Source organism: Periplaneta americana, chromosome 9 (assembly GCF_040183065.1).
Source record: "Periplaneta americana isolate PAMFEO1 chromosome 9, P.americana_PAMFEO1_priV1, whole genome shotgun sequence".
In the NCBI taxonomy this organism is placed as follows: Eukaryota; Metazoa; Arthropoda; class Insecta; order Blattodea; family Blattidae; genus Periplaneta; species Periplaneta americana.
This window is the reverse complement of record NC_091125.1, coordinates 62,319,800-62,347,125: the sequence shown is the minus strand read 5'-3', so window position 1 is coordinate 62,347,125 and position 27,326 is coordinate 62,319,800. Positions and strand designations below refer to the sequence as shown.

Below are 27,326 nucleotides of genomic sequence, written 5' to 3'. Positions count from 1 at the left end.
TCATTCTTGCAGTGGACTCTTCATACATTAAGTCATCACACAAGGAGCGCACTCTTTGAGTGACTTAGCGGCCAGGAATCCACAGTATATAAATGCACTGTTTAGTGAATAATTTATGTAAAGATTAATTAATTTTTAGCCCTGCAGAATTATCTGTTATGGTTACATTTCTTATTAATGGAGAAAAATTCGCTCCGGCGCCGAGGCGCCAGTGGTTAGAGCACCCAGTGCGTGGAACTGGGGGTCCCGGGTTCGATCCTAGGCACCGGAGCGAATTTTTCTCCATTAATAACATATAATTTATTATAGTTATTAGTTTATTTAAGTGCCACTTCAGCAGTTAACACTACAATCAATATTTTTTGCGTACGACACTTACATGAAAACAATTTTGTAGGGAAGTGTGTAGGCAATTTGCAGAGAAATTTTTTAGCGTTCTGGTTCCACATATAAATACTCCAGTAAATCTTGTTCTGAGATTCAGGGATACATCAATAAAAGACAGAAATCCTAACTGAAAAATTGTTATAACGGAAGAAAAATTACACGAAATTTGACAATCATTCGAGCGTTCTCCAAAGAAATCTCTGCACCGTGTCTCACCGTAAGTAGGCATTTCAAAAAGTTCAGCTCATAGAGATACTAAATTGTAACATTTAAACCGTGCAGAGTGGCCGTTGTACAGGAATTAAAGCCGCAAGGCGAGGTACGTCTTGTGACTTTCTGCAATTGATCTTACAGAATATTACTGACGGTACTGTTGATCCGCGCTTAAATATTTTCTCAGTTGAAGTTAATTTAAGTGGTTGTGTGTGTTCACAAAACTATGGGCTTTGAGTACCAGGGGATATGAGAGAACGCCTAGCAAAACTCCAACTGTTACCTATTTCTTCACAAGTGTCACTTTTCAATTAAAAAGTCAAGAATAACCGGGACGCGAACTCGGACCACCTGCGTGAGGGGCTGATGGTATAGATCACGCAGTCACCGCAGGGACGCAATATATCATCAGAACGTTTGCAAGCAGAAAGGGAAGCGTTGGACGTTAGGTCACTGGTTGCGTGATATTTGAAAGGTCAGAGAGAATATGAGAGCAGTGCATTACATACACTGTTAACGCTCTAACTACTTAATCCGCTAGCCAGTTATTTTTGCACCATTACAGCTCTTTGATGTTCGGGTTCAAACACAACGGCGCAGGAGTGATAAATTAAGAATTATTATTATTATTATTATTATTATTATTATTATTATTATTATTATTATTTGTAATTTTTCCCTACATAATCTGTCTAAATATCTCATACACGGCCTTCTCAATAATATTATTTCTGGCGATTTTTCCTGTGACTTATAATTTCCCTTTGTGGTGGGGCTGGTATAGGCATGAATTATGTAGGTTGCCTCATTGAAACTTGGGGTACGCAGCAAACAAGTTTAAGCCTTGGTTTTTCTGAACCGACGCATGCGACGTGCGAGATGCGAAGCCCGCCTCGCACAAATCTGGACAACACGTGAGATAGTGAGTGGTTTCTATAGTTGCGAGGTGCCAGACCTCGCATCTCGCAGTCATAGAAACCACTCACTATCTCTCGTGTAGTCCGGATTTGTGCGAGGCGGGTCTCGCATCTCGCACGTCGCATGCGTCGGTTCAGAAAAACCAAGGCTTTAGTCAGCCGGTATGGGTTTGGAATGCGCTTAGCTCGAGGGTAAGTGTAACAGATCTACTTTTTTTTAGTATTCTTTGTTTTTACAGTTTTCCTTTTTCCTGTTTCCTTTTCCTTAAACAAATTCAAGTACAGCAACCATGTCCAAGACGGTACTCGAACCCACAATCCTTCGGACCAAGCCCCTACCGTTTGCGCCACCCAGGCTGGCAACCTACTAGGTCTTAGTGCTGAGTCGTGGTGCCTCTCTCCCAAATACAAGACAAAGAAGTCGGCCTGGGTGGCGCAGCCGGTAGTGCTGGCCTTCTGTGCCCGAGGTTTCGGGTTCGATCTCGGCCCAAGTCGATGGCATTTAAGTGTGCTTAAATACGACAGGCTCATGTCAGTAGATTTACTGGCATGTAAAAGAAGTCCTGCGGGAAAAAATGCCGGCATGCCAGGGACGCTGATATAACTACGGCAGTTGCGAGCGTCGTGAAATAAACCATAACTTAAAAACACGAAGAGTTGTATTATGAATGGATTTAGTGAATGTACTTAGGCCTATTCATAATAATTTATTGTGACTGTCGTCATAGATCTGTGACGCAGACTTACTAAAACAAATCTTTATTGTAAATGAACACTGAAAAATTCGATGGTGTTTGGGTAAAGGGAAGTAAGTCATAAAAATGAGTCTTGAGAGAAATGAAAATTGAACTTCGAACCCTTATTGCAAATAATTTTTTACACAAATAAAGCACATGAGATGCTACTATTATTTTATTGCACACCCAGTCGCAGAGTTTAAGTTGTATTTTCACCTGAGGAAAAAAACTGCATTTGCGTAAAAGAAATCTTAACCCACTTTATCCGAACAACATTCGAAAAGTTCCTTCGTTTCAAAGGCTTAGCTGAAAGTCTTTATGATTGCTACTTTCCATTGAGTATACTGCAATTGCCAAAGAAACCGGTAGTCTTTGAAAATAACTACAGCCAAATATTATTATTATTATTATTATTATTATTATTATTATTATTATTTTTATTATTTTTATTATTATTATTATTATTATTATTATTATTATTACGCTATTGTTGAAATGAGCATCTTCGATACGAAAAATATCACTGATACCCAGAAGAATATTGGAGTACAAAGTCGAGGGAAGGAGGAGAGAAGGACGACCTAAGCTTCGATGGGAGGACTGCATACGGAAAGATGTTCAAAGGCTTGGAGTGAATTGGTGCATTGTAGCCAAGGATAGGGACAAATGGCGAAAAATCCTGAAAGAAGGCGAGGCTCGACCCGGGCTGTAGTGCTACAGATTATGATGATGATGATGATGATGATGCTATATAGAAATATCGAAATATGGTTTCTTTAATCTATACGGGAAACAGTAAGATAACGTGAAAAGATGCTGATTATATTGCAGAGGACATATCTGCAGTGCTTGGGAAAAGTGACATAAGTCAGTTTCCACAAACCTTTTTTGATAATTTATTCACAACTTACACTGGTTTATGTCGATTTGATTTTTTTCTGTATGAATTATTGTAATGGCAGAAATACTAATGTATTTTTTTCCAATCGAGCAGATGTTCCGTAAGTTGTCAATAAATTATCAAAAAAGGTTTGTGGAAACTGACTTATGTCACTTTTCCCGAGCACTGCAGATATAATATAATATTTATGCAAAGAATGTCGTGATACACGGAAAGAACAGACCTATTTGTGTCATTGAAAAATTCCAGAATGAGGAATGCGATAGGTCAAAGAGCTTGCTCAACTAATGCAACACTGATACCGGAGTGAGTTCGAGCGTAATATATCGTGCGGGAGCAGGTGTAGATTTTAATGGAGATTTGAAGCGTCACTTAACGTTCGCCATTACAATGTTACTGATTAATGTATGCTTCATCCGAGTGTTAAACGTTTCAGTTGGAATGGTTCTGATCGTCTACTATACTCCGTTATTATTTTAATGCTTTTATTTGACTGTGTGTTTTCATCTAGAAAAATGATAATTTTAATATGCATCGAATATTTCAGAGAAGGAAACTATTTATATATGATGTGGTATATTGGTACAGCGGTTGCCTCTGCATTCACGTTCTGCAGTTTCAAATCCGCCCGAATACGATGGAATTTAATCAGAAATGTTCAACCTATCTGCTACATTTTCGATATAGCTGCAAAAAATATAACGATTAAAGAAATACTGAAAAATAATTTTATTGAATATACGAGTAAATATAATTATATTTCACCTTTCTTAGCAAAACACACTTTTACGCTTTTATTTCTCTTAGATTTTTATCAGAGTCCTATTTACAGATGTAATTAGTTGATTCAAAACGTATTTTCCATGAACATAACATTTATTTCACTGCGAACTAATGGCAAACACAAGTAATTCTTCGATATTCAATATATTATTATACATTACAGTTTGCCACATTTTTGTTAAGAGTCCTACTTCGGTTAGGCACTGATGCAATTTGCTTTGGCTTTGAAGAAAAAAGCTTGCTCCTGATCAAAATTACCGAAGTGATGTCCATGCAGGAAATGAGTCATCGACACGAGTAAATCATAATCGGAAGGTACAATGTCTAGATCATAAGCTGAATACCGTACAAATTTGATACCTTCTACATTTAATTAATTTTAATTGATGTATTTGTTAATAATTGTAACATAAAATATAATATAAACAGAAAAAATTTTAGCTCACCCCTGAAAGAGTGGAATTCGTGCTCAGGGGCGGATTCCTGAAATTAAATTAAGAAATATATATAATACAATTTGTTTTATGTCTACTACACAATAAGAATATATAGGCCTACATTCAAAATGTACAATTTTTCATTATTTATAAAATCCATACATAACTTTTTTAATTTAATACTAGAACTATTAGAATTGACGAGATTAGGATATTTCAATATAAATTTGTTATACATCTTGATTACACAACTTTTAATACTATGTCACACGGAATATGTATTATATGTCTTTCTCGTGTTAAATTTTACCGTACCTGGTTAACATTTTTCAGCCTGTTATGGACTATCTTCAGAATTGGATGGTGCTAACCACACCTACAGAGACATAAACACAGATATGGAAATTCTACGTATTCAATCAAAAAGCCAGAAACTAGACACACTAGAACAATACGAAATATATAGACACACAAAAACACATTCAAATGAAATTCTCAACACACAACTCAATTTCAGAACACACACACTCTTTGACTCCACATCACTACACAAACACACCCCCACAGGAAACACAAACAAAAGGCACCAAGACCAGACCACCATGTTGAAACATGTTAACCAGGTACGGTAAAATTTAACACAAGACCTATAATAGCCTACATATTCCGTACAAATTTGTTATATATTCTTGGGCCTAAATTACTACTATGATTAAACACTATAGCAGTGTTGCATTTTGGTTCAAACAATCTTAAAGAATTCATACCTTTTTTTTCATAATTATGAGAATACAATTCAAAGTTATTTCGATTTTTATGTATCAATTTTATTAATACAATATAATAAATGTGTCTTATTTTAAGTACATTAATACCTAAATAATTTTTGAGATGGAAAATCAATAGGTTTATGAAGACATATCTTAATTATTTTCTTCTATAATAAATAAAGTGAATTAAAATTGGTTTTAAATAAGCTACCCCATCCTATAATTCCATACATAATTACCGATTGAAATAAAGTTAAGTATACTGTGCGTAATAAGCTCATTGACAAGTAATTCCTCAATCAAACAAATAATATCTTATTTTACATAATGTATTACAAAGATAATTAATGTGTTGGTTCCATTTTAAATGACTGTCGAAAATTATGCCTAAATATTTAACTTCTAGTTCTTTAATTTCGATTTGTGTGAAACGCGATCGATAACCTAAAACGTTGCCTTGCTGCTAAAGAATTCGCTCTCGATTAGCTAAAGACGGATAACCACAACACAAAACTTCGTATGCATAATCTAGCTTTTGAAACTACAATCCAGAAGAACTGTTAAATAATGGAGAACTTTAAAATTCCATTAAAAAACACAACACAATACTATGCCAAAAAGATTTCCTCAGTCACGCGTTACTTTTGTTGATTATGGGGTACCGACTTTTGTCTCGATTGCTTAAAAAAATCCACTTTTCACATCATTTGAGGTCCTTTTCAAAAATCGACTACCTAAATGATTTTGTTGCATGTGACATGTAGATCTCAATTTGTCGTTCTGTTTGTGAATCAGTTCCTTCAGAATTACGCGTAAACTGAAGCTTCCGCAAAAGACGGAAAACAGTTTATTGTTAGCGGTAGCTCCTTAAAAATTCTCGGTCTGTTGATAATAGTTTTTCAGTGCTATTCACAGACCTCGATCATCGTCACATGGCCGCCCCGACCGAGGTTTGTCACCTTTATTGAAAAGATTAGGCTTAATCAAATCGATGTGTTACCATTGATATGTTCTACTCATTCATCTTTAATATTAATTACAAATTTCTGTGGCAGCTGCCTTTGCACATAAGCCTATTTTCTAAATAATGACTCAGAATCAAGTTATTGCCTAATTTTTATTACATATTCTGAACTTAATAACATTTCTTGCTATAACGAATTCATTCTGTCCAAGGATAGGTCTTTCACTACAAACCAGCATTCTCCAATCTTTCCCATTTTCTGTCTTCCTCTTTGTCTCCGCATATGATACAATAAATTAAGCAGCCATTATTATGGCAATAGAAGAGCGCATTAAAATAATATGGAGTAATGAGCACTTCTATAACATTTTAGTATTCCTCTAGAAATCATTAAAAATGAAAAGTTTGTGTGTCATGAAATTGAAATATAATTGGTATTATCCACTATTTATTTCTTTCAATGTGTGAGGTTTATTTCACATGCTTGCAATAAAAATTGGCTTGTTATTTCAATATTTAGATAACCACGTACAGTTTCATTTCTACTGAGTTGTAAAACTAACGTTTATTTTATTTATATTGGCCTGCAGTTGTTTTCTTTAGGACAAAAAGTCTTTAAGCAACCACAATGTTACAAGTTCTCTACATTGATGAACGTCAGCGTGTGTCATTTACAAAATTAGATAAACATGTAGCCCAGCATTTGTACCTTTATTTTCTTAACATTATTTTAAAATAAAGAGAAACTCAGGAGTGACGTCTGTGTTCCTTACAGCGTACATTGATTGATGCGCTCCTATTTCGTTTTATTCAGTTTTTAGACAATGTAGCTTTTTTTTCTCGCTGCAGGTTCTCAGTGAGTGATACAATTCTAACACAATTTCCTCTCCTCTTTTTTGTATGCCGCCAATTTGTTCTTGCAATTTTTGCATAACAAACCTAAAGCTTTTCGCTTCCAAGAACATATCCGTACTAATTGGAAACAGGAAAATAAATGGAACATAATTATAAATTTTTCTGTTGTCAGTCTGTTAAAGTCACCTGTTCCTTCATTGCTTTACAACTGAGGGAGAAAATTAATTGCTTTTGTCCAATTATACCAAAATATTTCTCTGATTATCGACAACGGGAAACAGGATGATTGTTATCTGTCTGTTTGTCTATATATTTTATATAAGCTAATTCTTTACTGAATGAATCTGTGTAATGACAAAATATTGTGATTTTATTTCTTATTTTTCAAATGTTCCGTTTGCATGTGACCGTATTTTGATCACCAGAATTAATGACAGGATAATTTATTCGATTATTTAAAATAATTGTTACAGTAGACTAAAAATTGGATAAATACACATTAATAGTACATTATGCAACGAGCCTATAATGGTAGTAATTAAGACGCGAGTATGTTTGTTTATGAAACAAGCCAAGCGAGTTTCATAATTTTCATACGAGCGTCTTAATTACCATTATAGGCAAGTTTCATACGACTTCTTATGCTCGACCATATTTCTAACTTGAAATTATTCATAAGTATTCATGTTATGGTTATGTAAGTGAGGAGCGGAACTGACCTGAATTGTGAGATGTGCGCAGACGCGAAAGTATTGATTTTTTCCGAGGCACGAATGTCATTGACCTTGACATAATCTAGAGAATAACATGAACATTAGGCTTGATGTAACCTGGAAATTGATTTAGAATTGAAAAGCGAGATGACAAATTGAATTTATTTGAATATTATTTACAATTAACGCTAATTATTATAGTAACAGAACATAATCTTCTGCGACAGTATTGGATTTCCAGCCTCCGTGACTTTTTGCTAATTGTCTTTCGATTGCATATCCGAGAATAATCGATACTTGCGGTTTTATAATGGTACAATGGTGATTTCTCATTGGCTGAACAACTGAATTATAATGAATAGGTGTACTTTAATGAGGTGCATTAAAGGGCTACTACCAGGTGTATAATTACTACATTTCGGCATGGTCGAGCATAAAAATAATTAACATATTAGACAACACCGACTTCAAAAACTGATATTAATAATTATTGTAGAGAGAAATTCAAATGATGATAATAAATCAGCATAATTATTTTATAGGCGCTCATCATGTACTAAAGTTTAACGATTTTAATTAATCTAATTTCCCAGTATATATTTTACCTGGTTATCTTACGACGTCGTATCAACTACAGGTTATTTAGCACTAATGGTATTTGTGGTAGCGAAATGTTATTTGGCGAGTTGAGGCCGAGGATTCGCCATGGGATACCTAACCATTCGCAGAACAGTTGGAGTAAACCTCGGGGGAAAAACCAACCAGATAATCAGCCCAAGCGTGAATGGAACTCACGCCCGAGCGCAGTCCCGGATTAGTAAACGCGCTATCACCTGAACTACGCCGGTGGCTTACCAAAATAGTCGATCCAATGTTTATTATTGTTATTATTATTATTATTATTATTATTATTATTATTATTATTATTATTATTATTATTTACTTTTATAATAGGTTCCATACTGCCATTTTTGATCACCGATGGATTCAGTTCGGCTGCGGAACTCACTCGAATGTCAGTAGCGAGGAAATTTCTCAACCAGGATAGCAGGAAAGGGATCGCGCACCATTCTTTCTAAGGTTTGCCGATAATTTTAATAGTCATTAAGCTGGACAAGTGGGAGGCTGTAAGCTTGCATCTTTCACAAGTGGCAATGATATTCATTACAATAAAGCCTCTTTAAGCTTCAGCGCTACTAATGGCGATAGAACTGGCGTCTTTTTTGTTTTGCTATAGTTAATGACAAAGGGGTATTGTTCTTTCCTATTAAATTATCCTCCACGAACTCTCGGAAATCATAATTATAGGAAGTCTCCAACAAGCAATGCAAAAGATAATTTAAAAGCCATAATGGATATCTGATAAGCTATAGAATTATTAAGTGTATTGTAAATATTCATAATTTAAATATATATGTAACTATTATATTGATTAAGGCTGGTTGAGTGAAAGAGAAGGCCTTATGGCCTTAACTCTGCCAGCAAAAATAAAACATTCTATTCTAAGTTTAGTATTTTTTTTTACAGTATAGGCTACTTGTAGCTATTTTATTTAGTATTTAGTATTTATTTATTTAACCTGGTAGAGATAAGGCCGTCAGGCATTCTCTGCCCCTCTACCAGGGGATTACAACTATAATATGAAGAATGAAATTACAAATTAATATTAAATTCATATAAGTTAGGCATTATACAAGTTCACTTGATTAGAAGAAGTGAATTTAAAAGCCATAATGTACATCCGATAATATATAATCTTATTAAGTCAAAATACAAGGGTCCATCTATGGTTATCTGTTTTTAGGAATTATCTTACTTTTTAAGCATTGTGCAGGTTTTATGTTTTCATTATGTTAGTTTTCATTAGACATTATACAAGTTCGCTTGACTAGCAGAAGTGAATTTAAAAACCATAATGGATATCCGATAAGTTATAATCTTATTAAGTCAAAATACAAGGGTCCGTCTATCTGTAGAGACACAGATAAGTATAGACGGACCTCTTGCATTTTGACTGAATGCAAAAGCTGCTAAGTTCCTATTTGTTCAGTCGATCGTTTTAGCAGAATTTAGAATAGGAAATAGTTAAATTAAAAAGTGTGTTTACTTTATTGATTTTTTTCCTGGCGAGCTATTTCAACAAATGGCTCGGAACAAATATAAATATATAACAAAGGACTCGAGCGAACCCCTGCGAATCTCCCCCTCTCCAGCACATCTCTCAATTTCAAAAGATATCAACTGTGTTTCAAATTCACATACTTAGCTTTTAGCATAGATAGACTTTTATTTCTGGAAAAGTACGTGTACAGTTACAGTGTGATGTAACTAGAGACTGAAGAACCAAATTAAATTGATTACAAATTTCACTCTGATTGAAATACAAAACAGATCCTCATCTTTCATTATTTGCAGTCACTCGTGATCTAGTGATGCAAACAAAATGAACTTTGTCATTAGTACTTCTGCCGTTAGTTTATCTACGTTTTCAATTCCAGGGTCTGCTGTGATTCTGGATGAAAACGACAGACGTTAGTTCCAATATAGCCTTATCATTATCAGTCTGTGTTGCTCTGTGTCTTATTAGATGTGAAGCGGCATAGTGATGTCCAGTTCACTCGATTTCCATTTTCTATCGCGTGTAATTTCAGTTCGGAAAGAGACCAATTTTGAGTAAGATAAAACCCTGGTAGATAATTAAACTCTCTCGGAGAAGTTATTGAATTTTTACACATCTGAATAATAGAACTGTCTGTTTCTCACGACCAGGATCAGTATGCAAGTTTTTGAAAATCAATGTGGAATTTTAATGAATTCATATATAGAAATAATATTTTATATTCATTTATGTTGTTCCTATAAGTTACAGTGTACTACAATTTATATTAATGTGTGTATTTACAAATTAATTCTAATATCTTAGACTATTAATAAAAATGTAATATTCACATGACAAACCTTTCCGTGTATATATATATATATATATATATATATATATATATATATATATATATAACATTGATCCACTTTGAAATATTCTGTCGTAAATTCTGACACCGATTGCAAAACAATATATTTTGAAACTCACATTGCTATATATCTGTATTAAAATGTACTCTTATGTTTAACTAAAGGAAGAAATAATTAATTAAGTGCATAACTGTTGGAAAATACTACATTTATGCACATTTAAACTAAATATTATTTGTGTAAGTATAGAATTTTAAACGTGTAAACACATAATGTTATCTGATGATGTCGAATAATATGTAGGCGAAAACGTTTGTCATGTAAATATTGAATTTTTCACTGATAAATTATTAGATGGAATTTATAAATATATACCTACCGGTACATTCGTTGCATAAATTATTCAGACTGATTGTCATTACATATTATACTGAATGTTACCATCATACATTGTAACTGTGTAGAAAGGAATCATTAACATATTTCTCAAGATAGTAATGTTTTTATAGCATTTTAAAGTGAATTCCTAAAACTGGTGCCAAAGACACCAATTTAATTCAGACTGTTTAACAAAACTTTCTCCTCTATAACTTTCATAATGACAGTTTACCACTCAGCCTCCGACAAAATGAGTGTCAAATCTCTCCAGAATCGTAATGCTAACTACTAACTTAGCTAATCTAAGGTCAAAAATAACACTTCCTCAAACTCATACAAGAATTTCTATCTTTACATAAAATACTGCATAACATTTTTATTTATATGAAACATTTTGATATGAAACCTCTATATTCGACTTACAAGACGGAAAGTAACTGTTTGACACGAAAGATATTAATCTGATGTCACTTGTGGTACTATGGAAACACAAGTCTTATTAGATGAACTTCATGTCCGTGGTTTTCCACACGGTTCGCCTCGCTCCCTTCTGTATTTAATGTGTCTCGAGATTTACACACGGTCCTCTCTCTCATGTGACAGTTATTAGGTTACGTCTATTTTCGGCCTTTCCACTTCAAAATTATCTTAACTTGTTTCAATGGAGCACTGAAAAACAGAGTGAGACAAGTAGTTGACAGACTTGGAACTTACATAGATCCTTCCTCACAGCTCCAAATTTCTTTGCACGGAAGCGCGACTTTCTATCTTTCATTGCGTCATTCTACACAGTTTATCTCGCTCGACTACCTAATTGTTGGATAGGTGTACTCATCCATCCTATGGTAGTACTCGTATTTATTTAATATTTTAATCCATCCTTATCTAACTTAAAAATTCAATATTAAGAATAAAGACGTTTCACGCAATGTAAAGGATTTCGTAAATCCCATATAACTTATTTTTATTTTACACTTATAATAGGATTTACACTTCTATACCATAAATATTGACACAGACAGCACCTAAATGTTTAAGCTACTAGAAAAAATTCCAAACACGTTAGAAATAGTGCAAGATTGACTCCAGTTTGGAATCCATAAGACATGTTCCAGTTCAAATCAATGAGAAGGGGATTTAAAGACGTAATGAGATGGACAGAGAAATTCTATAAATATAAAACTACTTCATTTGTAGAATTTTACACCTGATATCCAAATTGGTATGTGATATAGAGCTTTAAAAGTTTAATTCCTAAAGCTCTTATTTGCACGAAATTTGATAATTTCTCGAAAGGTTTTGAAAAGATCTTAAATATCAGAGATTGTATTAATTATTTAAAAATATTATTGTGCTTCTAAATGTTACAAAATACCCATATTAGTTTAAAAGATTAGTTGTTCAAAAAATAAGCAGTGATTTCCTTACAATCCGTTTTCTTTGTACTTACTTTCAATCTTCTATCTAGATCACCTACAAATTGCTGCGCTCTCTAGAATAACAACTTAATGTACGATACGTCGTTTTTTCCGTTTCAAGAATATATTGAATCCCTAATAGCATAAACTTTCTCATGACAAAATAGTATTACCTCCAACAAACACAGAGCCTTGTAGAAACATTTGAATATCGTTCTGCGAAAAGCTGTTGTCCGAGATCTAAAATATTTTATGCTCTGTATCTTAAATTCGTGATTTTTAGTTAAGTTCTTGTTCCAGAGAACGCCTCGATTATTAAATTCACAACGGAAAATGTTACAATCTAAGAGGTATTCGAACCGATGACCTGATTTAGAGTAGTAACAACTGCGCACTAATAATAACTACTCACATATAGAGCATGCATAATTATTACTTCAAATGTAAAAATACAGAGAAGTACAACTTGACAAATGGGTTTATGTCATCGAAAAGAATTCGAACTTCTAAATGTTGTTTATTCCTGCGAAATTTGTTTTCTCTTCCGCGCCACTGTTAGTTTTCAAAGAACTTTGACAACTATTGGTAAAGTTGTTACTGGAAATTTCTCACGTCTGATGTGTTCTGTTGTCAGACGAGAAGTTTAAGATACAACGTCCCTAAGCGGAATTTAAAAAGAGATGTAACGTACCGGGATCAGGAATAGTTAACATAAACTTTGTTAATTGACTTACTGTGACACATTGCTGTCATCCTCGAGATAATGAGAGTTTGGCAACAAATGCGAAGAATTAGTTAGCACTAGAGAAGCCATGCAAGATAAGAAGCAGCTGAAGAAACAACATAAAAGCGCAGAGAAGAGGGACGTTCGAGTTAATATTTCCTGCTACCTTCTCTTCGTCTTCCTCTTCCTAGTCTTTCTTTTCTTCATGCCTCGTATGTGTCTTGTGTCAATGACGTCTCTTAATAACTATTACAGTCCGCTGTGGAGTAACGTTTAGCATGCCTGACCGTGAAAAGAGCGGGCCCGAGTTCAAATCCTGGTTGGGACAAGTTACCTGCTTAAGGTTTTTCCTCAACCTATTAAGAGCAAACGCTGGTTAACTTTCGATGCTGGAACCTGAACTCTTTCGCCGGAATTATCACCTCCATCTCACTCAGATGCTATATAATCAAAGCAGTTGATAAAACGTCGTAAAAATAACCAAAAAGATTAATAAATACTAATTACGACAGAACTTGCAACATATACAGGTCACCACTATGGAACAGTGTGAATATAAGACAATGAAACTAGCGGGTCAGGGTTCTAATTCCCTTTCGGACAAGTTATCTACTTGACGTTCTTTCCGTCGTTTGTCTTCTTCCTTATTAAAGGGAAAGAAAAACTTCCAGACGTTTGATTATCGAATTCATATCATTCATACTAACATCAAAAGGAACGTAATGAGGCCAATTTTTGGTCTACGTGTATTCAGACCAGTACAAAAGGCTCACTCATATCGAACCCTCAAGGAGATAAATCCTAAATGGAATTCGTGTAGCTTACAAAAGCTATCTCACCGAAAGGCCTGTGCTTCCTTAACTCTAAAACTTGACTTAGAAGAAATAATCAAAGCCGACAGAAAGTTCTATATCATATATTGTGAAAAATTGCCACGTCAGTTTTCTCCGATTCAATTAACCTAAATTTATTACAATTACTTTAGACTTTAAATCCTACCTGATAAAAATATACCTACAAGAAAATTATTCTCTTAAAATAATTTATACGTCGATAATTGTAGGCCCTACCATTTTCTTTCGTGAGTTGCGTCAGTTACCCGCAATTTTAACTATTAAATTCATAATTTTTCATTTTTCTTTTAATTGTGAACAATTTTTAAATTCAGGTAATCATCGTCGAGAAATTAAAAAAAGAATACTAGTCATATATTTATTAATTCTTGATCCATAGCAAGCATTTGTTAAAGACTGACACAGATAAGGAAGACCGTAAGTAATTTTATTCCAACTGATCGTAGTTTGAAATTCATCAATCGGCCCAGAGTACGGTGTTTCTTTATAATACCTCATTTTCAATATTCTTATACTTAAATTACAAATAAAGCCTAGGTACATAATTTTGATTATTTGTCTTCTCTTCTTCTTCTTTCTATCATGTATTAAGCCTGGTGGCCTGTTACGATCTCACTCCATAGTTTCAGCGGACGGCACAATAAGCATCGAGGTGCGGTACATATCTTCGGGCACTCCTCAGAAAGGAACAAAAACGTCCATGCAAAAAACTATTAATAATTGTAGCTCTGAACTTCTGTTGTCTCATGGCTTTTTTTCTAAAAAAAAATGAAGAATAACAGCAAACACTTCACTGTTCGACCAACTTTCCAAACGCGTTGCAATTTCAACTACTCATTACTTCAACATAATTCATCTTTGCCCACTCTGGACACGTACGTAATTACTTACATCGACTATTACACTTGCTGGAACGGCCGGAAAATTTCAACTCATTCCGCAATATTTTACATAAAATATATAGGCCCTAATCCAAGATTATATTCTGAACAACCATATATGACCTCTGTGATATCAGATGTGATAGTTCAAAATTATCTGTAGTAATGTCACGAGAGATCTGAGATTTATCTGGGAAATCTCAGACCTCGAGTGGCATTTATTAGGACTATTTCGTGAATAAAATAAAAATGTAAATAATATATCCCTAAAATTCGATCACAAAATGTTAATAATTGTTTATTAACGAATACTTAATCTATTCAGACATTGTGAAGTTGAAATACTCGTAGATGAATATCGATTGCTGCAATAAAGAAATTCGATGTTATTATTCAGTAATGCCAATTGCGAAAAGCGAAATACAGGTTTAACAATGTTAATTACATGTACTGAACTTTTCTCTTATTATTATAACATAAATACATTTTCATTATCTGCTGAAATCATAATTTAATTTAACAGTAACAGTAGGGACAGCTATATACCAATGCTTATGTATTTACAGCGAGACATGTTGCTACACAGTGAAGCCATCTCTGTATAGATAGGCCTAATTAAAACACGAATTTTATTACGCCATACGGAAGGGAGTTTGATGAAAAGACCTTATTATTACTATGCAAGGTCATTGGGTTTGATATGCGATGATGTTACATAAATTTGAACATCTGACTTTCTATTAATTGTTTCATTTCATTCACAAAATACAAATTTTATAGGCTACTTACAGGTTATGTTACCTGTGGGAGCAGGTTTTATTTCGACCGTTACACACAATCAGTGCTACACGAAAGCATTTTTTATAGCTCGATAAATGCATTCTCGCTGTAGTGTGTAACGGAACTAAAGCTGCACTTACACAGTTCAATATTCCAATCGCGTATGCGTGCAATCTGGGAAGAATATTGAAAGAATCAAGTTTAAAAGGTACGTTCAATTAAGATGCATGAAAATTGCGCAGTTTTGAACGACGTCTTCACTGCGTAAATATATTAATTAATATTAAATATCAATCTTGCATTCATTGCTTTAAAGTTGAAAGAAAAGTTTAACCGTGTAGTTGCATCTTAATGTATTCATGATCATCAATTCACGGGGAAACAGTTGGCGACAACGACTAAACAAAAGAACGACCATGCGATAAATTGATAGCGATAAATCTAGCTGCAAAAATTATCGCAAAGTCTGACTGTGATTGGTTGGAATTCAAAATGTCATTACACTTCATTGGTCGAAAATGGAATGACGTCATATAAACGAAATAGTCATTGAAATAAGATGTCATTACAGCAAAATATACGGAATTCTTGAAGGAGATAGTCGGTGATGAATAGGTCTATGAGGTCGATGGCGATAAATGTCAGTCGAGATAAAATTAATAGTTCCGAACTTCTGAACTTAATTTGTTACTGATCAACAAACATGAAAGAAAAATGAGATCCAGTACAGGATATTATGTAAATTAGCCGCCATGCAATTTACTACAGCTGCCAACCTCTGTGGCATGAATTTTAGGAGCAGTCTGCTTATAATTACTTTTCGGTTAATTTTTTTATAATCCCATATATTTAATCCTACTAGCTGTCAACTTCATATCGAAATGGATTGATTACGTTCATGCGAGACCGTGGATTTGACTCGCACAATATACAGTTCATAATAACTGTGCAATACATCGTCGGTATTGCATCACTTCGCCCCAAGAGAGCGTACCCACTTCGGAAGCTGTTTGCTAATGATTTTCCGATGGACTCTGCTACTTCACAGCCCAAATACCGGTAATTAGATCACGTTCAATGTTCAACAATAGTTATTGTCAACTTGTTAAGAGAATACTAATATTTACCTAACTAAACGTTCATTTTCCATATTCGCCTTCATTTACTCAGCAACACAATGCAGTGATCGAATTGTTGAAGCTATTGACTAAATCTATCAATAATTTCCATGCATTTACTACAGTTTATCACTAGACCATAATTAGTTTTTTGAACCTGACACAAATCTACCATAGTCATTTTGGGTGAGAAAACACACATAAAATTGTCGATTGTCGAACTTAATATTCTTTATAGAATTGGAGCCCGTACTGTGTTCACCGCTGTGAAGTAACGGTTAGCATGTCTGACCATGTAACGATCGGGCCCGGGTTCAAATCCTGGTTGAAGTTCTTTTTCCAAGATTTTCCCTCAACCAACAAACCACAGTTGCTGGGTAGCTTTCGGCGTTTAACCGAGGAATCAATTCGCCATCATAATTACACTTCTCTCTCATCATCATCTCCGTTTCTTTCACATACAGTATTTCGGGCTTGTGTGATCTTTCCCCTGGAGCTCATAGTAGAAGTGGGACCGCGTTGATGCCTACGAGGAACTGTGAAAAGGATTCTGCAGACCTGTAGGAGAATTCGGGGGCAGAACGCAGGGGAATTTGTAGCCTTAGGGCATGCACATCATTGCATTCCGGGTAGTACAATGGGTTCACCAAAGCGGCCTACGTGTGAGGTCAGTCCCCAGCCCGTACCCCTCCCTTAAGGCGTACTAATAGAATAAAACTAGTACTGTCGATTGATCAAAATATTTAATCGATAAACTATTTGAATTTAATCGATTAATCGAATCTTCCTGACAATTGTACCTCATCAGCAAAAACTCCGTCCTGAGATAGTTTTTCGAAATCATTAATCAATTAAACCTCTCTTCCGACGACGCACGGTACATTTAGACTGTATAATTTAGTAATTCTGCACCAAAACCAGCCATAGTTCAGATTATAACATTTTTGTTTAATGTTTTAACACAGAACTTCTTATGTTAAAGTAACAAACAGTTTAAAGTTGTTAAATTTAACAACTGTTCATGAAATAGTTTTTGTGTTAAATTTATTGTTAAGTTAGTAGGTCTAATGATTAGTTAAGCTTTAGCCACAGGCGTAGCTCAGTCAGCTGAGGAGCTTGCCTACCGATCCGGAGTTGCGCTCGGGCGTGGGTGCTATTCCCGCTAGGACTCATTACCTGGTTGGATTTCTTTCGAGGTTTATTTATCATGACTTGAACCTTGTTTCCTGGCGCGACATTTTAGTCCATAAAACATTCGTCAAACCGTACGTAATTCTAAAGACTATTATAATTTACAGTGATAAACTGATAATAAATCATTTGACGATTTCATTATCCCTTATTGCTTCACGTTTTGCACTATTATTCAGATGTCTCTGCATTGATATCTGAACGAAGCTTGGCATGTAATCATGCTTGAAGCACCAATAGACGTCCTTTGATGGCTTATACACTACTGAGCTTGTATCTGACCAGAAAATAGTCCGATCAGTGTGTTAATCGATTCGGAAGGAAGCGTGGTGGCAACTGGTTACTTCAAAGTCACAAACGTTTATTGTATCTGAGAATTGAAGCGCATAACGGGAACTTTCGTGGCATAAACTCCCACAGAGTTTCCTATTCGTAAAGGGATGACAGCATAGTTATCCGCTCTTAAGGCCAATCAATTGTTTTTGTGGCATTTATAAAGCCAGAGTTCTAAGATATAGTTAATTTATTTACCCCGTGTATGGCTCAAACGTTAGCGTTTTTAAGTTACGAAGCTAGAGGATTCAGGTTAGATTCCAAAAGGGAAGTGAAAATATATTTCCCTCCCATCGGATTTTGGTATGTATCCCTTGGTTTGTATTTGTTCTGGTTAACTTAAACAATGATACTGAAGTGTGCTGACTACACGGCCAGGAGTCTAGTTACATGAGAATGTTGATCATTATAATAGTGATAATAACAAAAATATAAGTATACGAGGGAGAATCAATAAATTACAAATTGAAGTAGCGACCTATATCTTTTAATCAAGTGCCTGAAGCAATCACTGCTAGACGGTAGTATTATGGATGTGCGTACATACGAAACAAAAAAGCAGCAGTTGCAAGAAGACTGCATCTGCGCACAAGTGTAGGCCTACTATTGGTGATTTGATAGAGAGCAAGACTCATCACCTATGACTGTCCGGGCTAGCATATCGTCCCCTTCAACCTGTCTGCTCGAATCAAGTCGCCAATCCGTTGTATCTTGCACATATGCCTCCCTAATAATCTCCGCTGGCCGAACGACTTGGTGCTAGTCTTTGATACTTGTCGTCCACACCTGTGGAGTAACGGTCAGCGCGTCTGGCTGCGAAACCAGGTGGCCCGGTTTCGAATCCCGATCGGGGCAAGTTACCTGGTTGAGGTTTTTTCCGGGGTTTTCCCTCAACCCAATACGAGCAAATGCTGGGAAACTTTCGGTGCTGGACCCCGGACTCATTTCACCGGCATTATCACCTTCATATCATTCAGACGCTAAATAACCTAGATGTTGATACAGCGTCGTAAAATAACCTAATAAAATAAAAAAAAAATTATACTTGTCCACCCTTCAGAGAATTTGTGCGTTCAATTGTAAACAGCTTTATATAACAGGCACTACTTGCTCAACATACACGGGTAGCATTTCTTTATTAATAGTCCTTGATGCCAGATGTCTTGCCCAGAAAAATCGCAGAACGAGCGCTGTCCTCCAATGGTATTCTCGTGCCGAGATACCGTCATCGTATAACTGCTGCTTCTTTGTTTCGCATGTGCGTACATCAGTCATCTTGACATCTTGATATTAATGTAATTTAGCTGTGATAGCTCCAGATGCCTCATTCAAAAAAGTAAGTCGCTACTTCAATTTGTAACTTACTGACTCATCTGCTTATGATCCCAGTATTTTAGCAAAATTAGAATTAAAAAGGTTAAGATCAAGTTCACAATATAACCGGTCAATCTGTGAAATACCATTACCATTGAATGTAAAATCTGATTTCTCTACTCATATTTTACCTCCTTTCTCCCTTATTGATTTTACTATTTGTGTTAATTGCTAGGCTTAATGTAGTTAATTACCGAAATCACAATTTACTTCTTAGTGTAGCTTAATATTTCAATGTATTACTTGAATTTTTATACGCAATTACTGTCTACCAAAATCTATAGCAAAATCTAATCTAACCCAAAAATTTCGCACCAACGTTTGTGTTGTTAAGAAACTCTATTTTTGTACAATTATAGAAACGAAAAAACATAGTAGCCTGCTTATTGATTAAATTTTATAATATAGCCTACATGACGTGGTCATGTTATTTATCATAGCCCATTTATAATAAAAACAATGAATATATGATCGATTAGAGAAAGTGACTCTTTTGTACTTCGTAACATGACTGCCGCCACTAAATATTTTTCTTGTCAAAATCAATACAGATGAAGTATGCCACTGACAAGACGCCACTACTGATTGCCATACTACGAAATGAATAATTCAGAAAGCTGTATCTGTGTTATTGATGTCCTAATGCAGACTATTCTTGGGGATTGTACTTATTCTCACTGAAATTTCACCTGAAAGAAAGAGCGGTGAAAATAAAATACAAGTTTGTACCTACTTATTTGTGAAGCAAATATTGGCACTTGTGTCCGAAATCATGACACTAAAAAAAATATATAGTTTAAATAAAGGACATTTTATTCTTCTCCGGGTTTGGCCTTTTACCATTTCAGTAAATTTCAACCTTACACCACTAAAAGAGCTGTTGCTTGGACTTTTTTTCATGTATAAAGTGGTATATAAAAATCCACGGTGTGTTTCGAAGGTTGGCTCTAATTTCGTCTCAAGGTGAAAAGGACGAGAAGGGTAAATCTAAATCTATTACTTCAAAGAATGGGAATTTTCCCTCTTGTTCATATGAAGACGAAAGTAGATCCAAGTTTCGAAAGATAGCTATAGGTTTAAAAAAAAACATTTCACCAACTTCATGAAAGGATCAAGTTACAACTTCTCTTAATAATCAAACCTTGAGTTTTAAAATATGAGTTTAACAATATGAAAGATTCAAACTATAACTTTTCTTAAATCAACATTGAGTTTAAAAAAATTCACTAATAACATGAAGGGATCAAGCTTTAACTTTACTTAATAACCCAACATTGAGTTTTTTTTATATATTTCACTAACATTGTGAAAGGATCAAGCTTCAACTTTACTTAACAATTCAACATCGAGTTAAAGAATATTTCACTAACAATATAAAAGGATCAAACTACAACTTCATTTAATAATCAAACACAAATTTAAAAAAAAATATCACAAAAAATATGAAAGGATCAAGCTACTTTTTGCATAATTCAATATTGAGTTTTTAATAAACATTTCATACCTGTAACAATATGACAGGATAAAGCTACAACTTCACTTAATAATCCAACATTTCACTAACATTATGAAAGAATGAAGATACAACTTTTCTTTATAATCTTACATTCATTTCTTCCCCATTTGGAACGATACTCGCACACTATTCTCTCCATACTTCGAATAATGATAAAAGCTTTTTTTTTTGTTTGTAATGGCAAAACTTAACTTTTTCTTAGATTTTTCTAACATTGGTTGTGTATAGACACATAGAATAGACACACATTCTAAACAAGGACAACAGCAAACACGCAGACATCATTTACTGGCACAGATATGTAAACAACATACTAATTCTATACAAACAAAACAAAAGACAGATTGAAAACGTACACAAACACATAAACAAAATACTTCCAAAACTACACTACACGCTAGAAACAGAAAACAACAAATTCATAAATTTCTTAGACATCACAATAACAAAAACAGACAACAAACATATTTTCAAAGTATACTATCACGGTAACACACATACACAACCTTCAATCACTCCACATAACAAAAACACATAACATTCCGATCCATGTTACACAAACTCATCAACATTCCTATGAACCAATAAGACTGTAAAGAAGAATACACACTATCAAATACATAGTACAGGAAAATGGATACAACTCCAACATAATAGACAACATAATAAGAAACATTAAACGCAAACAAGAAAAAGCAACAAAAACACAAGAATAAAACAAATACATCACACTAACATACGAAAATAAGAACACATACAAGATTGCATCATCTTTCAAGAAACTAAAATACAACATTGCATACAGAACACACTACAAAAACATCTTTACAAGACACACAAATAAATACAACGTAACAGGAGTATACAAGACACACAAATAAATACAACGTAACAGGAGTATACAAGACACACAAATAAATACAACGTAACAGGAGTATACAAGGCACACAAATAAATTCAACGTAACAGGAGTATACAAACTATAATGCAAATTTGCAATTACTTCTACATTGTACAGACTGGAAGACCATTTCAAACACGTTACAAGGAACATGTCACAGCCATAACCAAACCACACAACAATTCAACCTACGCAGAACACATCACAAACTCTATCACAACTACAACAACATAGACACTGACATGAAAATACTACACATCCAGCCAAAAAACCAGAAACTTGACACTCTAGAACAACATGAAATTTATGAACATACAAGAACACACTCCCAACACATCCTGAACACTCAACTCTATTTCAAAACACACACCCTTTTCGACACACTCATGAACACACCCCACCACAACAGGAACCAGAAGATAACGCGAGACCTCCACTAGACTTTGGTTAATAAAGGATAACACTTCGAAATTAGTCAACCAGGTAATTTCAGGAATCGAGAATAGTAGTGTGCTTTTCTTAGCATCCGGGAGAAATACATCTCTTAATCATTTTGTCACGTGATTTTTTGTCAGTTTACCGGAACTACTTGCATCGACCACGACATTAAATAGCTTATCATTATTTACACGATGTTTTACTTTCGGTCAAAATTCTCCTTTCGGTTATTGAAAGCATAGTATACAGTCGTGTTCCTAGACTTCCAGCTGCATACCTATGGATTTGGAAGTGTACGAATGAATTAAATATGTCATGGATTGCACTACTACTTTATTAATGTAAGTTAAGAGAAAACAAATTGACTAGAGCATTAATGCGAGAGCTGTAATACGGTGTCACGGAGTTATGAGGATCCGAGTGTGTGCAAGAAGTGGTATAAGTAGCAACGATTTTCAAGTCAGTATATTTCGTAAACGAGAAAAAAGCGACACGAACGACTATCACCTCGTTTCTTAGCGAACGAAAATGAGCTTAAATATGCATTTTCATTAATTCACGCTACACGACCTGGGACGGTTTCCTTGTGAGTGAGGTGAAGGTGATATACCAGTGAAATGAGTTCAGGTCCAGCGCAGAAAATTACCCAGTTTGCTCTTAATCGGTTGTGGGGAAAACCCCGGAAAAAACCTCAACCGCGTAACTTGATCCAATCAGGATTTGAACCCGAACCCGCTCATTTGACGGTCAGATATGCTAACCGTTACTCCACTGCGGTGGACTGTTACCATAATAATCATAACCTTAGTTCTTCAGTATAAAACAAATGATATATTGCATAAAAACATGCTATAGAAGATGATATTAAAAAACTACAGGTTACCATTTAAAAATGTTCTCTATGACGTCATAACTCACACAACAATAATCGCAGAAATATTTTATTCCATGGTCATATTACTTCTCAAAAACAAGGTTTGACGTGTCTGAGCTTTTTATCTCAAATCCCTCCACCTATTTTAATTGTAGTTATGCATTACTTTTGAAACACCTTATATATTAATCGTAAATATTATTTTCCAAAAATGTATGTAATAATTCATCCTGAATCCCTAAAAGCTTACATCATATTAAAAATAGAAATGTTGCCTACTTTTATTCACTCCAAAACGCTCTAAATATGTAGGCATGAAAATATTTCATGTCCTAGGTTAGCGGTTACAAATGCAATATAATTATATAACAGGAATAGGGAACCGGGAACCTACCATCTTAACACATGTTAAATTAGTGATATTTACTGTACCTTTTCTCTAAAACTGTTGGGAGTAGAATATTGAAACTTTTACAACTTATTTCTAACACACATAAGTAATCTGATGGAAGGGGTTTCAAAAATAACAATATTTATGAATTTCCTTTTCAATACGTAAATTTTTTACCTCATTTTTTGCTCTATTTTTCAAGAAATCTGCTTTAGAAACCTTTCTTTTTAAAAAAAACTCCTCTGTCAATTTATGCTACAATACTAACTAAATACACACAGAAAATTTGAAACAAATCTAACCACTAGAATCTGAGCTATGATACACTTTATAGAGAAAAATGCAAATTTACGGAAAATGGCTGTCAAAATTATAGAACACTCCAGCTGCATAATCGTCATCTTAGATAAAAATGTTTTAAAATATATTTCCATAATAATAATGTGCTTAAATGGTATACCGGTACCGTTGGAAAGAGGATTTTTCGGAGAATATAAATCAATTAAAAAAAATTAATTTTGAGCATATTGCAGGGTCCCGGTCCCCTTTTTCTATTTAACGTCTATCTTCAACTATGGAGGTTATTCTGAAGAACTGAGTTGACGAAAAGACTTTTATGTAGAAGCCGAAGGATTGGGAATCACAGCGGTAGGAACTACTCGAAACAAACCTGTCTTAGCTGGATTTTTCTCACAAATAATCAGAGAATATACCAGAAATCGAACCCAGCTCATTTTATAAGAAACAGTCAGCTAAGACAGTAATCTTAAATGCTATTACTGTAGTCATAGCACACTTAGCTGCGCGTGCGAATATACACAGTGTCCCCCTTAGAGGGATCGAGAAATAAGTGTTAATTTAAAGTATAAATAATGGTTTTATAGTATAACTTTTTGCACAACTTGATGTAAAAACTCTCCGAGTTTCGGAGAATGGTCAGTGCAACTGGATGTGTGGGCCTCGAGCTACCCTGAAGACATCCAAAAGGTACTCAACCTTCTGCCAATATTCCATAACATTTGTGGAGTGATTAGGGCAGCTGCATTTATAATACGTTGTCTCAGTTTTTCCAAAGTGTCAACTGTACCACGTTAGTACACAACATTCGTCATAAAGCCCCAGAAAAAGGTCAATGGGCATCAAGTCGGATAACATAGGTGGCCAGGCAAGGTTTCTCCTTTTCCGATCAACCTATTGTGAAAGTTTGCATTCAAGAAGCCACGCACTGCTCCATAGTAAGGGGTGGAGACCCATGTCTCTGAAAAACCGATTCTGGAGGAGTTGATCAACAACAAAAGTTCTGCACATGTCCAGATACACATTCCCTTTTTATTGTCGCCTCGGTGAAGGTGAATGGACCAATGACGGAATGTTCTACTGAATGGCGCCAGGCTTGTTTCCACGATAAACGTTAGTGCGCATGCGCATAAACATGCAACTGTTTTTAAACCATTGGTGTATAAACTTGGACAGTTTCTGCACCTTGTCAGATGTAAACCAAAACAATATCCTCATCTGATTTTAAATAGTGAGCATTTATTTCTCGATCCCTCTGAGCGGGACACGGTGTATTAATATTAGGATCAAAGAAAGAGATCCGCAGGAACATATCGTGGGCTTACTGGAAAAAGTTAGTAACTACATAGAAAAGCAACAAGATTTGCCAACGTTCTCCATGAAGTCCACGATATTCGTAATGATAAGTGTGACATCTTTCTCTGCGTTTCTACAAAATCACCGCCCTCATAGATTCATTTTATCGTCTATGAACTCAAAAATATCCTTCACATCAAACCATGTCCACTACTCTCAGGCAACGTCGTGTAGCCCATGGATTATCATAATTGGTCTCCATGTAGTGACCTCGCATAAAATCTTAGATAAAATTGAAGCTAGTCGATTATCAACACCCAGTGATTCAATGTATTTTATAATTTGTTTTATAGAATATTCAACTTTTGTAAAATATTAATATTCATATCTTCAATATCACTGATAATCAGCTGTCTTTAATGTAGGCCTTAATGTGGGAATACTAATTAGACCGACGGTGTCAAATATGGATTGTATAATGAGTACAGACAGAAAATTGCTTTTATTTTCTTTATTCTATCTGCATAGAAATAGTAGAGTGAGAACTTGTGTTGGAGAAGGATATTTTCCCTTCCATAGACAATCGTCACTCAATACAAAGATTCTATTTAAATGCAGACGTGTTCTGTGTGAGAGTATTCCTTCTCCGAATATATCTCACACAGTGCACGTTTTCATTTTAAATAGAATTTTCGTATAGAGTGACAATCATCCACGAAAGGAAAAATCCATTCTCCAACACACAGCGCGGTCTCATGTGCATGTTCCCCAGAAAAGAAAACCGAGAAGAATGGATGGGGAATTCTGTCCAACTCGTACAACCCGAATCTGGAACCCTCGGACTTCCTAAAAGATCAGATGCAAGGCCATTACTTTTTGACCAATAAACGTGGCCGAAATGATATTTATTATTATTCACCGTATTTTGAACTCTTAGAATAAATAGGAAAAATTTAAGAGTTCCCTGCAAAAAAAAAAAAAAAAAAAAAAAAAAAAAAAAAGAAGTGGCTCTACTTTTTGTCAATTAATGTTTTGTTTGTTTCATACGTTAAAAAATATGTCCGATCTTTTAGTGGAAGAACGATGTGCGCTCACAATCGTTTCGTTGCAAAAAGGCGGCAGCTCCTGAAGCTACTGTATGTATAGAGCGAACCGTAAGTAATGTCATTAATTTCAGGGGGTTATTTTTTATTATTTTTTTAATTATTTCAAACAAATAATTTGAATACAATTTTGCTCGTTTTTTCCTTCCTTTTCAAGATAAAAAATTTGTTATATGAAATATTTCATAGCATGTTCTGAGAAAAGCATTGATTTACTTCCCAAACTGTTTAGTCAATTTAAGAGAGCAGTGTATTATAATAAATGATTGAAATAATTTTACTTATGTCCTTTAAATGTGCAAAAATTTGAGCAGAACAAATAATGTAACTTTTCGTTCTGCAAAGAAATTGCACTTACTTACAAATGGCTTTTAAGGAATCCGCAGGTTCATTGCCGTCCTCACTTAAGCCCGCCATCTGTCCCTATCCTGTGCAAGATTAATCCATTATTTTATGGATTCGTAACGAACTGTTTTTTACGGTGATGAGTTGTTAGCCCTTCGCCCAATCCACAAGCTGGAGAACCACCCCTTATCGGCTGTCCACGACTGCTTATTCAATATATTCGCAGCTACTCTCAATATCTGGAGGCCGTCTCCTCTATCCGCACCCTGAGGACGCGCCATGCCGTGGTGATAGGGACCCACAGTTACATGTACAATGTTACATTTTGTTCGTATCAGATTTCTTCACATTTAAAGACAAAACTAAAATTCGTTCCTATCATAAAACACTGCTCTCTTAAATTGACTTGCATATTGGGAATTAAATCAATGGCTTTCCCAAAACACAATATGTAATGTTTCGTATAA

General features: G+C 34.8%; 1 protein-coding gene across 6 annotated transcripts in view; it reads left to right on the top strand.

The window, feature by feature from the left end:
• Positions 1–27,326, top strand: part of LOC138706004 (uncharacterized) — an 843,117-nt gene that overhangs the window by 780,932 nt on the left and 34,859 nt on the right. The window lies entirely within an intron of this gene.